This window comes from Tenrec ecaudatus, chromosome 6 (genome assembly GCF_050624435.1).
Source record: "Tenrec ecaudatus isolate mTenEca1 chromosome 6, mTenEca1.hap1, whole genome shotgun sequence".
Classification (NCBI taxonomy): Eukaryota; Metazoa; Chordata; class Mammalia; order Afrosoricida; family Tenrecidae; genus Tenrec; species Tenrec ecaudatus.
In genome coordinates this window covers 149148332-149158774 of record NC_134535.1, presented here as the reverse complement: position 1 = coordinate 149158774, position 10443 = coordinate 149148332, and the positions used below count along the sequence as shown (strand labels likewise).

At 46.7% G+C, this 10443-nt stretch overlaps 1 pseudogene; it reads left to right on the top strand.

The window, feature by feature from the left end:
- The first annotated feature begins 3585 nt into the window (after positions 1-3585).
- LOC142451706 (moesin pseudogene) lies at positions 3586-9500 on the top strand (annotated as a pseudogene).
- Positions 9501-10443: the final 943 nt, after the last annotated feature.

The window sequence follows — 10443 nt, the reverse complement described above, 5'->3', positions numbered from 1 at the left end:
CAGATTCACAGAGAGCCCGGGTGACAGAGTGGAACTTCTCTGTAGGTCAGGTCTTTTCCCAGCAGAGACACCGAGAGGGTTTGAATGGGCAAACTTTTGGTTAGCAGTAAAGGCTCACCTGCTGTGCCACCGGGGAACCTTATCTATCATGATAAATAGCCAGAAATAAATTCACGTTAATATATATATTTATAATGGGATGCTATTCCACAATGATACTATTCAAAGGATGTCTAGTAATGTGGGAACATACCGATGATCTAACATTCAGTGGAAAAAGCAAGTGGAAAAAATGGTAAATATAGGATGACCTCAATTGCAAAAATTATTTGCATAAAGGGTATATCTTGTAGATGACTAAAGGAGCCAGTGATAAACCAGTTACTCAGATCAGGAGCAAGACAGCAGGGAATGATGGAAACTGAGGGGCATTGGGCAGAACATGTCCTTTGGGAAAGGGCTGTCCTGCAACTGTTACCATATAATTACTCCCTATTTGGTAACATTACTACTACATACTGTTACCATAGATTATCATATGTTACTGTAGCACTAGAGCTACACCGTTTTAAAGGGAGGCTGGAAATTGTGATATTTGTGTGAAATCCCCCAGTTTTAAAGTAATGGCAACTGATTTATACTTGTTCAAACATTATGTTGACTAAATAAAAATTTCCATGTCAACTTGATATAAGAAGTGTAGGGGTGGAGTCTAGCCTGTCAATCAGGTCACAGCGGATGCACCTGGCCTTGTGCACATGGACTTCTCATAAGGAGGGTCCTGGGAACCTCCCTTCCTCTCTCTGCTTTCACCTTCATGCCAGCGAGCCCCTCCCAGGCCCACCAGAGCCCTGGGATGAACTGGACCATTGGATCCACAGGACTTTGCACCCACTGGCCTGTGATCTTCCTGCATTCTGCATCTTTGCATATGGCTGTGTGAGTCTGAAGAGGGACTTATGGGCTAGTATTGGACTTATGGACTTGAGTTGGATGGGGCTGGGATGTTTGCTTGACAAATAATTACTTCTTGATATAAAACTCTCTCTTGCACATATATGAGTGTCCCTGGATTTGTATCTCTAGTCCAACCAGCCTCACACATTCGGCATTTCCACAGTCACTCACTGCCATTGAGTGGATTCCAGTTCATAGTGACCTTATGGGACAAGGTAGAACTGCACCCTTTTTTTCCAAACTCTAAATATTTACGGAAGTAGAAAGCCTCATCTTTCTCTCATGGAGCCGCCTGTGGCTTTAAATGGCTGACCTTGTAATATGTAGCCTCGCTTGTAACTCACTATACAACTAGGGCTCCTGGCATTGACCCATGGCCCACCTATCTGCCACCTTTGAAGCACAAGAAGCTGTTAATATCAACCTGTCTCTGGAAGCTGTGCTTACTTGAAAATGGATTCTTAGCTGACGCAGATCCATTATCTGTCTGTCAGTGGAAGCTTGCATGTTGCCATTATATTGACCAACTTCCAGCAGAACTTCCAGACCGAGGTGAGCTGGGGAGCACGGCCTGGTAATCTACTCCCGCAAATCAGCCATGGAGATCCCATAGATCAATCTACAACCAACCATGGGAATGGTCAGACCCAAGAATCATTTTATTCCAGGGGACTACTATCCACTAACAGCACAACACAAAGGAGGAAATGAGACACAGAAAGGTGACATGCTTTGCTGGGAGTCACATGAGCGAGTGCGATCTGTTGGAACTGACTGGTGCCAAGTGACGTTTGAGATTTTGCGGTTGTAACAAAAGCAAACATCAAAAGCAATTCCTTAGATTATGTTTCCTTGAGACTTATCCCAGGAGTTAGGGTTCCTCCAGCCTTGCCAGGAGAGTCATAGAACACCCGGGCCAGCTTTTCGGCTCCCTGAAATGGCGGGTAGCATGGGCTCATGAAAGACAAATAGGGACTGGGATTATATTGTCCTAGGAATAACTGTAATACTGGAACTGCCATGTCCCCACAGGCCACCATTGACCTCACTCATTATCCTGAAAGGGCTCACAGAACCTTTTCTCATCTTTAGGCCCCCTCTTCTTCTCTTCGGATGTTGCTTGGTGACGATGGCGGCAGCACCCCATTTCTGCAGATTGGCGAGGTTCATATTAAAGTAGGGATCCACGCTCAAGGCAAAGAATGAGATATAATTTCCTTGGGATGGGGTGTTTCTGAAGTTGCTGAGTAATCCCACCAGAGAGCCTGCTTTCCCTGGAGGTAAATTTGAGTCACATGTATGAGGAGGCTTCAAAAAGTTCATGGAACCCATCCATAATTGTCTAAATCCATTTTTCCATAAAAATTTTGAAGGCCCCTCAGAGATTGAAAACCATTTTAATGGCAGGTCATGGAATGATCAATATTCCTTGCCAAGATCGTAGTTCAGGCACCTCGATTTTTCTGTGGTTTTCCTTATTAACGCTCCAGCTTCCCATGCAGATTAGACAATCGGGATAGGGGCACCTTCGTCCTCAAAATGACACCTTTGCTCTTGACTACTTTGAAACAGGGCATTTGCAGCAGGCTTGCCTCATGCATTGCGGTCTTTGGTTTCCTATTGGCTGCTTTCACGGGCACTGATTAGAGACCCAAGTAAAATGAAGTCCTTCATCACTTCAGTTCCCCTCTGTGGACCATGTGGCGTGTTGGCCCTCTAGGAGGGTGTCAGGTTTCTTTGTGCCGAAGTGTGTGTCAACCACACTGCAGGCCCCGGTCATTAGCAGCCAGTGAGGAAGTCCTTTTTGCTTGTACCCCACAAGGTTGTGTCCTCTGCATTTTGTCAGCTGTCTATGAATCTCCCTCCAATCCCGCTGCCGTGTACTACTTCTTAAATAGTTTTTATTAGGGACTCATACAATTCCTATCACAATCCATACATACATCAATTGTGTAAAGCACATTTGTACATTCATTGGCCTCATCATTCTCCAAAAATTTGCTCTCCACCCAAGCCCCTGGCATCAGCTCCTCATTTTCTCCCTCCCTCCCCGCTCCCCCTTCCCTCATGAGCCCTTGATAATTTATCAATTATTTTTGTCATATCTTGCTCTGTCCGACATCTCCCTTCACTCACTTTTCTGTTGTCCGTCCCCCAGGGAGGAGGCCACATGGAGATCCTTGTATTCGGTTCCCAGCCCTGCACTGCTTCACAGAACTCAACTTCTTGGATAATTTTCTCATCATAAATCGACTAAGCACAGTGAAAGGACACAGTCCACGCACACAACTTTTCTGATTTGAAATCATGCAATAGCGCCTTGATAGGCTCAAACGCCTGCCTTTTCCAAGTACCTGTGGAAAGCTTCCACACAACTATATTGGGATTCCCATCCTCCTGAATGCTACCCATAGTTTGTGTGTGTTAGGATTCACACACTCAAATAGGTGGTGAAGGGGTGACTGCGAGTGTTTTCCACTGTAAAGTTACATTTTCCATGTCTAATTAATGAGTAGATTTGAAAGAGAGATGCAACTTTACAGTGGCGGAGCAGTGTGTCCTGGGAAAAGCAGAGAGGTATCAGTAAAAGCGAGAAGTTTTAGCCTCTATTGTGCGGAGATTCCCGCCATGCCAAAGAATCAGACCTGCATGCGGAGGACCTTGGGGGCAGACAGGTAGGAGGAATGGGAAGCATAGGAGGCGAGGAAACTTTTTGTTTGTTCCCTCCTCCCCCAATAACAAGTGATCTTGGAGCACCCAGAATTCAGGCCAAGCTTCTGATTCCCCGGGATGCGGGTTATACCTGTGAGATTCTGACAGGGACTGGCAGAGTTTTCATAGGTGCTGCCATCTGGCGGCCGTCTCTGGAACTCCCCTGAAGAGTTTTCTTACTGCTATACTCCTTTTTGGTTATTCCGTCTACATTTATTAATTTCAGTTCCGCTTTAAGGACGATGTATCACACCTCTTCCATTTATATGTTTACCCAATCCTTTGTTAGTTTCTGTATGTTCTCATAGATACTGATTTTATTCTTTGGGCTAGAAGCCAACGCTGTTGTTATTTATTTTGTTGTTCAGATCATCCCATTGCGGTCATTCAGACTGGCTCCAGCGTCCTTGTGTTGTTTTACTTTGCTGACCGCAAGGCTGGGGTTGTGCGTCCACCCAGAAATAGCGAGAGGTCTATCTCTGGACGAAAAAGCAATTCTTGAATACTCTGGGGAGCGCAGTTCTTCTTGGACACACACGGGGTGGTCATGGGTCAGAGTGGACGTGATGGCAATTGGGAATGGTATGTTTATAATGTAAGACATGTAGCAGAATAAAAATAACTGAAATCGCTTTCACCACCCTTATAGTGTGCTGAAATGATGTGTCTTTTGAATGAGATCATATGCTTGCCATGAGACAGCTCACCTTCATTAGGGTTCCACTGACAAGCCTTTAAGAAATGACAGTTTCTTTCTTTTACTATGGGTTTGGGTTACACACACTCACATATGGCCCAGTTTTCTTTGGTATATGAGACTAGGTAGTACTGAAATATAGAAGTAGGAATAGAAGCTATACAAATCAAAAACAACAAGGATGTCGTGTTTGGGACACACTCATGAGACTGTGCACTTGGGACTGTTAAAATTTACTTGGAGAAAACAAATGACAAGTTAATTCCAGGGCATTTCTGTATCTAATTCTGCACCAAAAGGCTGAAAGGATGACTTAGCTGTAGAAAATAAAACATCACGGGAATTCATCACCAGCTAAGCTCATTGTGCTAACCACTACTTTCTGCAGTGTACAAATCTGCAGTGTCTACAGGCTGCACTGGACAGGAACCAGTGCTTGTACACCAGAGCCAGCCTTAGGTTGATCATCTCTGAAGCTCCTGAAAGAAATGAGGTGAATTAGGGGGAAAATACCATTTTATTTTACTCTACTGGTATCATCTCATTAACATTACCCTCAAGATCATCATTTTGGACAAAAATCCAAGAGAAGATCCATCTTTTGAGATGTCTTATCTCAAGAAGCCGTGGAGAGATTTCGTTCCAACACTGCTCAGTGAGCCAAACATTAGAACGAAATCTCCCCAGGGGTTTACAGGGTGGCTCCATCTCACGATCAAGTTAGTCTGCTTGCGAAATGTAAGCGATTAAAACATCAAAGAATTTGACCCTTTTTGGGGTGAAGATTGAGTGCTGAGCCCAGAACGTCCCTACTCCTGTTGAGGTTTGGGAAACTTGCCAAAGGGAAATGATCCTCGCTGGAATTATTGAAGGCCACCGGGCTCTATTTTTGAAACACCCAGGAAAAGAGCTGTTTAAACTTTGAAAGACGCTGTCTTTGCACTCTGTATGAGCTAGCAGACACTTCCAGCGCTGGCCCTCAAGTCCTGGGTCTCCTTCACCCACTCTAAGAACTTGACTCATTACTTCTGTTTGCTTCGCTCCCAACAGCTGACAGCTGTCACTGTCTACCAGGACCTGCTTTGGGCTCCTGGAAGCTCTTTGTCCACAGGTGCAGAGCACAACGTGTCCCTGGGAGTTTATATCACCTGGCCGAGACCGTAGCCCACGGTTATAGGAGATGAGTATGAAAACATAGGTTCCTTGTTGAAAGAAAGACGGGGATACGGAGCAATTCCTCACTCCAGAGTTCCTCAAGGAATCAGGTCAAGACAGGGATGTGCTTGACATAGTCTCCATGCTCCATTTTTGGCCCCTTCTCCGTCATGCTCTGCCTCTGCCTTGAGAGTGCTCCTCAATAGATCCCTTATACTTGAATCTTCCCCCAGACTCTGCTTTTGGGGAGCTTGACCTAATGTAGTGGGTCTGTTGCTGTTATGTGGGGGCTCCATCCTCATAATCGTTCTTCTGTTTGAGCCCGTTTGAGTTGCATCGCTTCTTCTTCTCCAGGGTCTTCCTTGTCTTCGCTGACCCGTTAGCTTACCAAGCTTGATGTCTTTTTCTGGGGACTAGTCTTTCCTGAAAAGATGTCCAAAGTATATGAGAAGAAGTCTTGCCATCATAGCTTCTAAGCAATATCCTGGTTTTACTTCTACCAAGATGCATCTGCTTGTTCTTTTGACTGTGTGTTAGACAGTGTTCTCTAGAGAAACAAAACCAGGACAACACTTACGATTAGAGATATTGATGCAACACAAAGAAATAAACAGCTAATTAGTCCACAGAGCTTTACAAATGGCTCAGTTCAACCTTCTGTGAGACAGTTAATGCACTGGCAGTCCTTCTACTCATGAGGGCTTCTGGGTGCAAGTCAAGGAAGCAGACAGCTGAGTCTTCTGTAGAGCAACACAGGCAGTCTGGCCACAAACAGCAAACAGCAGGGCAGGTCACCAACAGTCAGCCAGACACCAGGGTCCAACAGTCCCCAGCTCAAGTGATGTGTACACCAGCAGTGTGACGAAGCAGGTATCAAAGGAACCTGAAACTATAGCGAAACAGTCCATGGGTTGGGTGTCCCACAGGTAGTGTAGCTCGCAAGTTGAGGCAGAGAACTAGCTAAGGCAGCTGCACACTGGTCTGACCATCAGAGAGCAAGAGACAGAAAGGCGAGGATCGTCGAGCCATTTATCTCTCTGCCCTTCAAATAAACTGCAACGTTTTAAATCCCATATGTGTTTATTGGCCAGATTGGCACAATAAATCTACATATTACACAGTACACGGTACTTTCAAATTTGTTTACCAGCACCATAGTTCAATGCATGCATTTTTCTTTGGTCTTCTTTATTCAGTGTCCAACTATCACATGCATATGAGGAAAGTGAAATGACCATGGTTTGGGTCAGCTGCACTGTAGTCTTCAAAGTAACATCCTTTCATTTCAACACTTTAACGAGGTCTTGTGTAGCAGATTTACCTAATGCAATGTGTCTTTTGGTCCCTTGACTGTTGCTACCATGAGCATTGATTGTGAAACCAAGCAAGATGAAATCCTTGACAACTTCAGTCTTTTCTCCATTTATCACGAGGCTACCCATTGGTCCAGGTGTGAGGATATGGGTTTTCTTTATATTGACTTCTAATCCATACTGAAGGCTGAAATTCTTCATCTTCACCAAATGCTTGAAGTCCTCACTTTCAGCCAGCAAGTGTGTGTCATTTGCATATTGTAGGTTGTTAATAAGCCTTTTTTCAATCCTGATGCTGCATTCTTCATCATATAATCCAAATTCTCTGACAACTTGTTCAACACACAGATTGAGTTAGTTGATTGTGGCAACCTGGCCAATAAACACATGTGAGGTTAATTGCAGGGTGGAGAAATAAGTGGCTTGGGGAGCCTCGCCTTTCTAGTTCTCGGGTCTCTTGCTTTGTGATGGTTGGAACAGGGTGCAGCTGTCTAAGCCAGTCACCTGCTTCAGCTTGTAAGGCTGACTTCTTGCAAGACATTCCCAAGGAGAAGCCACATGGACCTACCCCGATGCAGCCCTGAGTGCTGGAACAGCCGTGTGGAGACCCCTGACAGTGCTGAGATGCTTACAGGCTCACTGACTCAGCTTTCCTCCTGCAGTCGGCATCACAGTGTGTGTTTTGTGAGATGGAGGAAGACTGTGGATTGGTGTTGGATATATGGGTTAATGTTCGACTTGTGGGCTTGGGCAGCACTGGGTTGGGATGTTTTCTTGATGTGCACTCACCCTTTATATAAAACTCTCTCTTACACATGAGTTTCTGTGGATTTGTTTCTCTAATGTACCCAGAGTAACACACAGATAGAATAAGTATGGTGAGAAGATACACCCCCGGTGCACACCTTTCCTGATTTTAAACCATGTTGGATTTCTTGTTCTGCTTGCACAACTGTCTCTTGATCCTTGTACAGATTCCACACGAGCACAACAAAGTGTTCTGGAATTCCCATTCTCGGAGATATCTTTACTGGCAGAAAAAGCCAATGCAGAGAGGTCAGCTCAGAAAGTTATGGGCGAATATTCTCTGGAATTACTAAGGGGATATCTTGATAGATCATCTTAAAGGACACAAGGTGATCCCAGGGGCTTATCGTCAAGAAACATAAGAAAATGGAGGACTCTTTCCTGGGTGGTGTTTGTGAAGTTGTAGCCTGTTAGCAGGAAGCCAAGCAACCCCCCTGATGCTAGAGAGCCAGCCAGTCAGAGTCCCGATCCTGATCCCAAATTGTGTGCCCAGCATTGCCCCAATGCTTCAGCCAAACGTTGTCAACTCTGCTGCTTCAGCTCCCACCAAGCCAAGTCTCTGGATCATTTTGCGTGTGATCACCTTGGATGCAGAGCTGGGTTTTAAGCAGCTGGTTGACCAGGTGGTTGGAGGGACATCGGGTTCTTCGGTCTGCAGCACGAGCACACAAGTCTTTCCCCGCTGGCTGAAACTCAGTAAGCAGGCGATCGCCCAGGATGCATCGAAGGAAAGACCCCTACTGTTCACGGTCCAGGCCACACTTTATCCTGAGGATGTTTCTGAGGAATTGATGCAGGTCCTCACTCAGCACCTATTCTTGAAAGTGAGGGAGCGTATTCTCAATGATGGGAGTTACTGTGCACCTGAGACTGGTGTGCTGCTGGCCTCGTATGCTGTGTAGTCCAAGTATGGTGAAGTCAGTGAGGAGGTGGTGCATAAGTTGGGCTACTTGACTGGGAATAAGTCCCTTCCCCCAAGGGTCCTGGAGCATTACAAACTGTACTAGGACCAATGGGAGGCGTGGATTCAGGTTTGCATGAGGAGCACTGGGGTATGGTCAAAGAGGATGTGCTCCTCCCTGGAGTATCTGGAGTGCCCAGGACCTGGAGACGTATGGTGTGAACTACTCAGCATCCAGCATCCAGAATAAAAAAGGCTCAGAGCTAAGGCTGGGGATGGATGCCTCGAGGCTCAAGACCTATGAGCACATTGATAAGATTAACTCCCAGGATAGGCTGCCCCTGGATTGAAATTAGGAACGTCTTTTTCAATGACATCCAAGCCATTTCAAAAAATTCTGGATTTTGTCTTCTATGCTCCCCAGCTGCAGAGTAACAAGCGGATCTCGGCCCTGTGCCTGGGAAACTGTACGTGCATCGCTGCAAACCTGACGCTGTTGAGGGACCGCAGGTGAAGGCACAGGCCCGAGAGGAGAAGCACCAGAAGCAGGTGGAGCATGCTGTGCTGGAACATCAGAGGAAGAAGCATGAGATGGCAGAGCAGGAGAAGGAGAAGATAGGCCAGAAGAAGGAGGAACTGAACTGATGGAGAGGCTAAAGTCGATAGAGGAACCGACTGAAAAGGCTCAGGAAGAATTGGAAGAACAGACCCACCGGGCCTGGGAACTTGAGTGAGAGAGGAAACATGCTCAGCTGAGAAGCTGGCCAAGGAACATCCAGAAGCTGAAGAGGCCCAGCCGGCCCTGGTGCCGACCTCTCAGGATGAGCATCAAGCCCAGGAGTGGCCGGCCTTGGAAATGGTTGAGCTGACAACTCCTATCTCCCAGCCAGAGATGTTCCAACAGGAGAGGGAGGCATGGCATGGGGACAGAAGGCCCAGGTGGTACAGGGAGACTTAGGAAAAGACCCTGCTGAGCTGAAGACTGCCACTGGGCCACGTCATGTGGCAGAAGCTGCTGAGAATGAGTGGGGTGAGCAGGATGACCATGGGGCAGTGCTGGTCTTCGGGCTAATGTTAGGCAGACTAGCGCAGGGCTAAAAGATGTCCATTAAAGCATGCCCAGAGAGCCAAGCACGGGAACAAGGAGTGATGCACTGCACATGCTCAGAGGCTCAGGTTTCCCGCAGGTAGGCATGGGTGGGCGCTAAACCTGGATTGGTCCACCTAGGCCAAGTGAATTGAATTCAGCCAATGGGGTTGATCAGGGTTCGTCTACCATGCCTCCTTGTGGAATCCTTGAAAAGGCAGGAGCCTAGAGTTGAGAACAGAGAAAACCTTGTCTGTGTGACACTGAGCAGCTTCCGTCAGGCTGCATGGTTGGGAGGAGTCCGATGGGTGCCGTGTAAACCTGAAACTTCTTCTAACTCTCATAAAACTCACTTGGATCACGAACCAGGCTTCGGCGTGAATTCTTTCCTGCACAGAACCAAGGACCGAGGTATAACTCTGTCTCCAGAGAGATCTTACACTAACACCATGACCAAGGACCGTAGTGAGGAGGATCATACCACTGAGACAGAGAAGAATGGGCTTGTGTAGAAGGCCCTTACTTCGGAGCTGGCCAGTGGCCCTGGTGAGTCTAAGACTGCCACTGATCTGATCCATGCTGAGAATATGCAGCTGGGCCGAGACAGAAGCAAGATCCTGCACCAAAATTCAGCAGAGCAACATCAAGCAGCACACTGATGAACTTGAGCCCAGGTAGTGGGCACCCAGCCTCTCCAAGACCCTTCCAGCCTTCTCCCTTACTCCACATTCCTACACCCTTGCCTAACTCACACAGTGCTGGATCCACTACCCAGAACAGTGGATCTCAACCTTCCTAGTGCCGCGACCCTTTC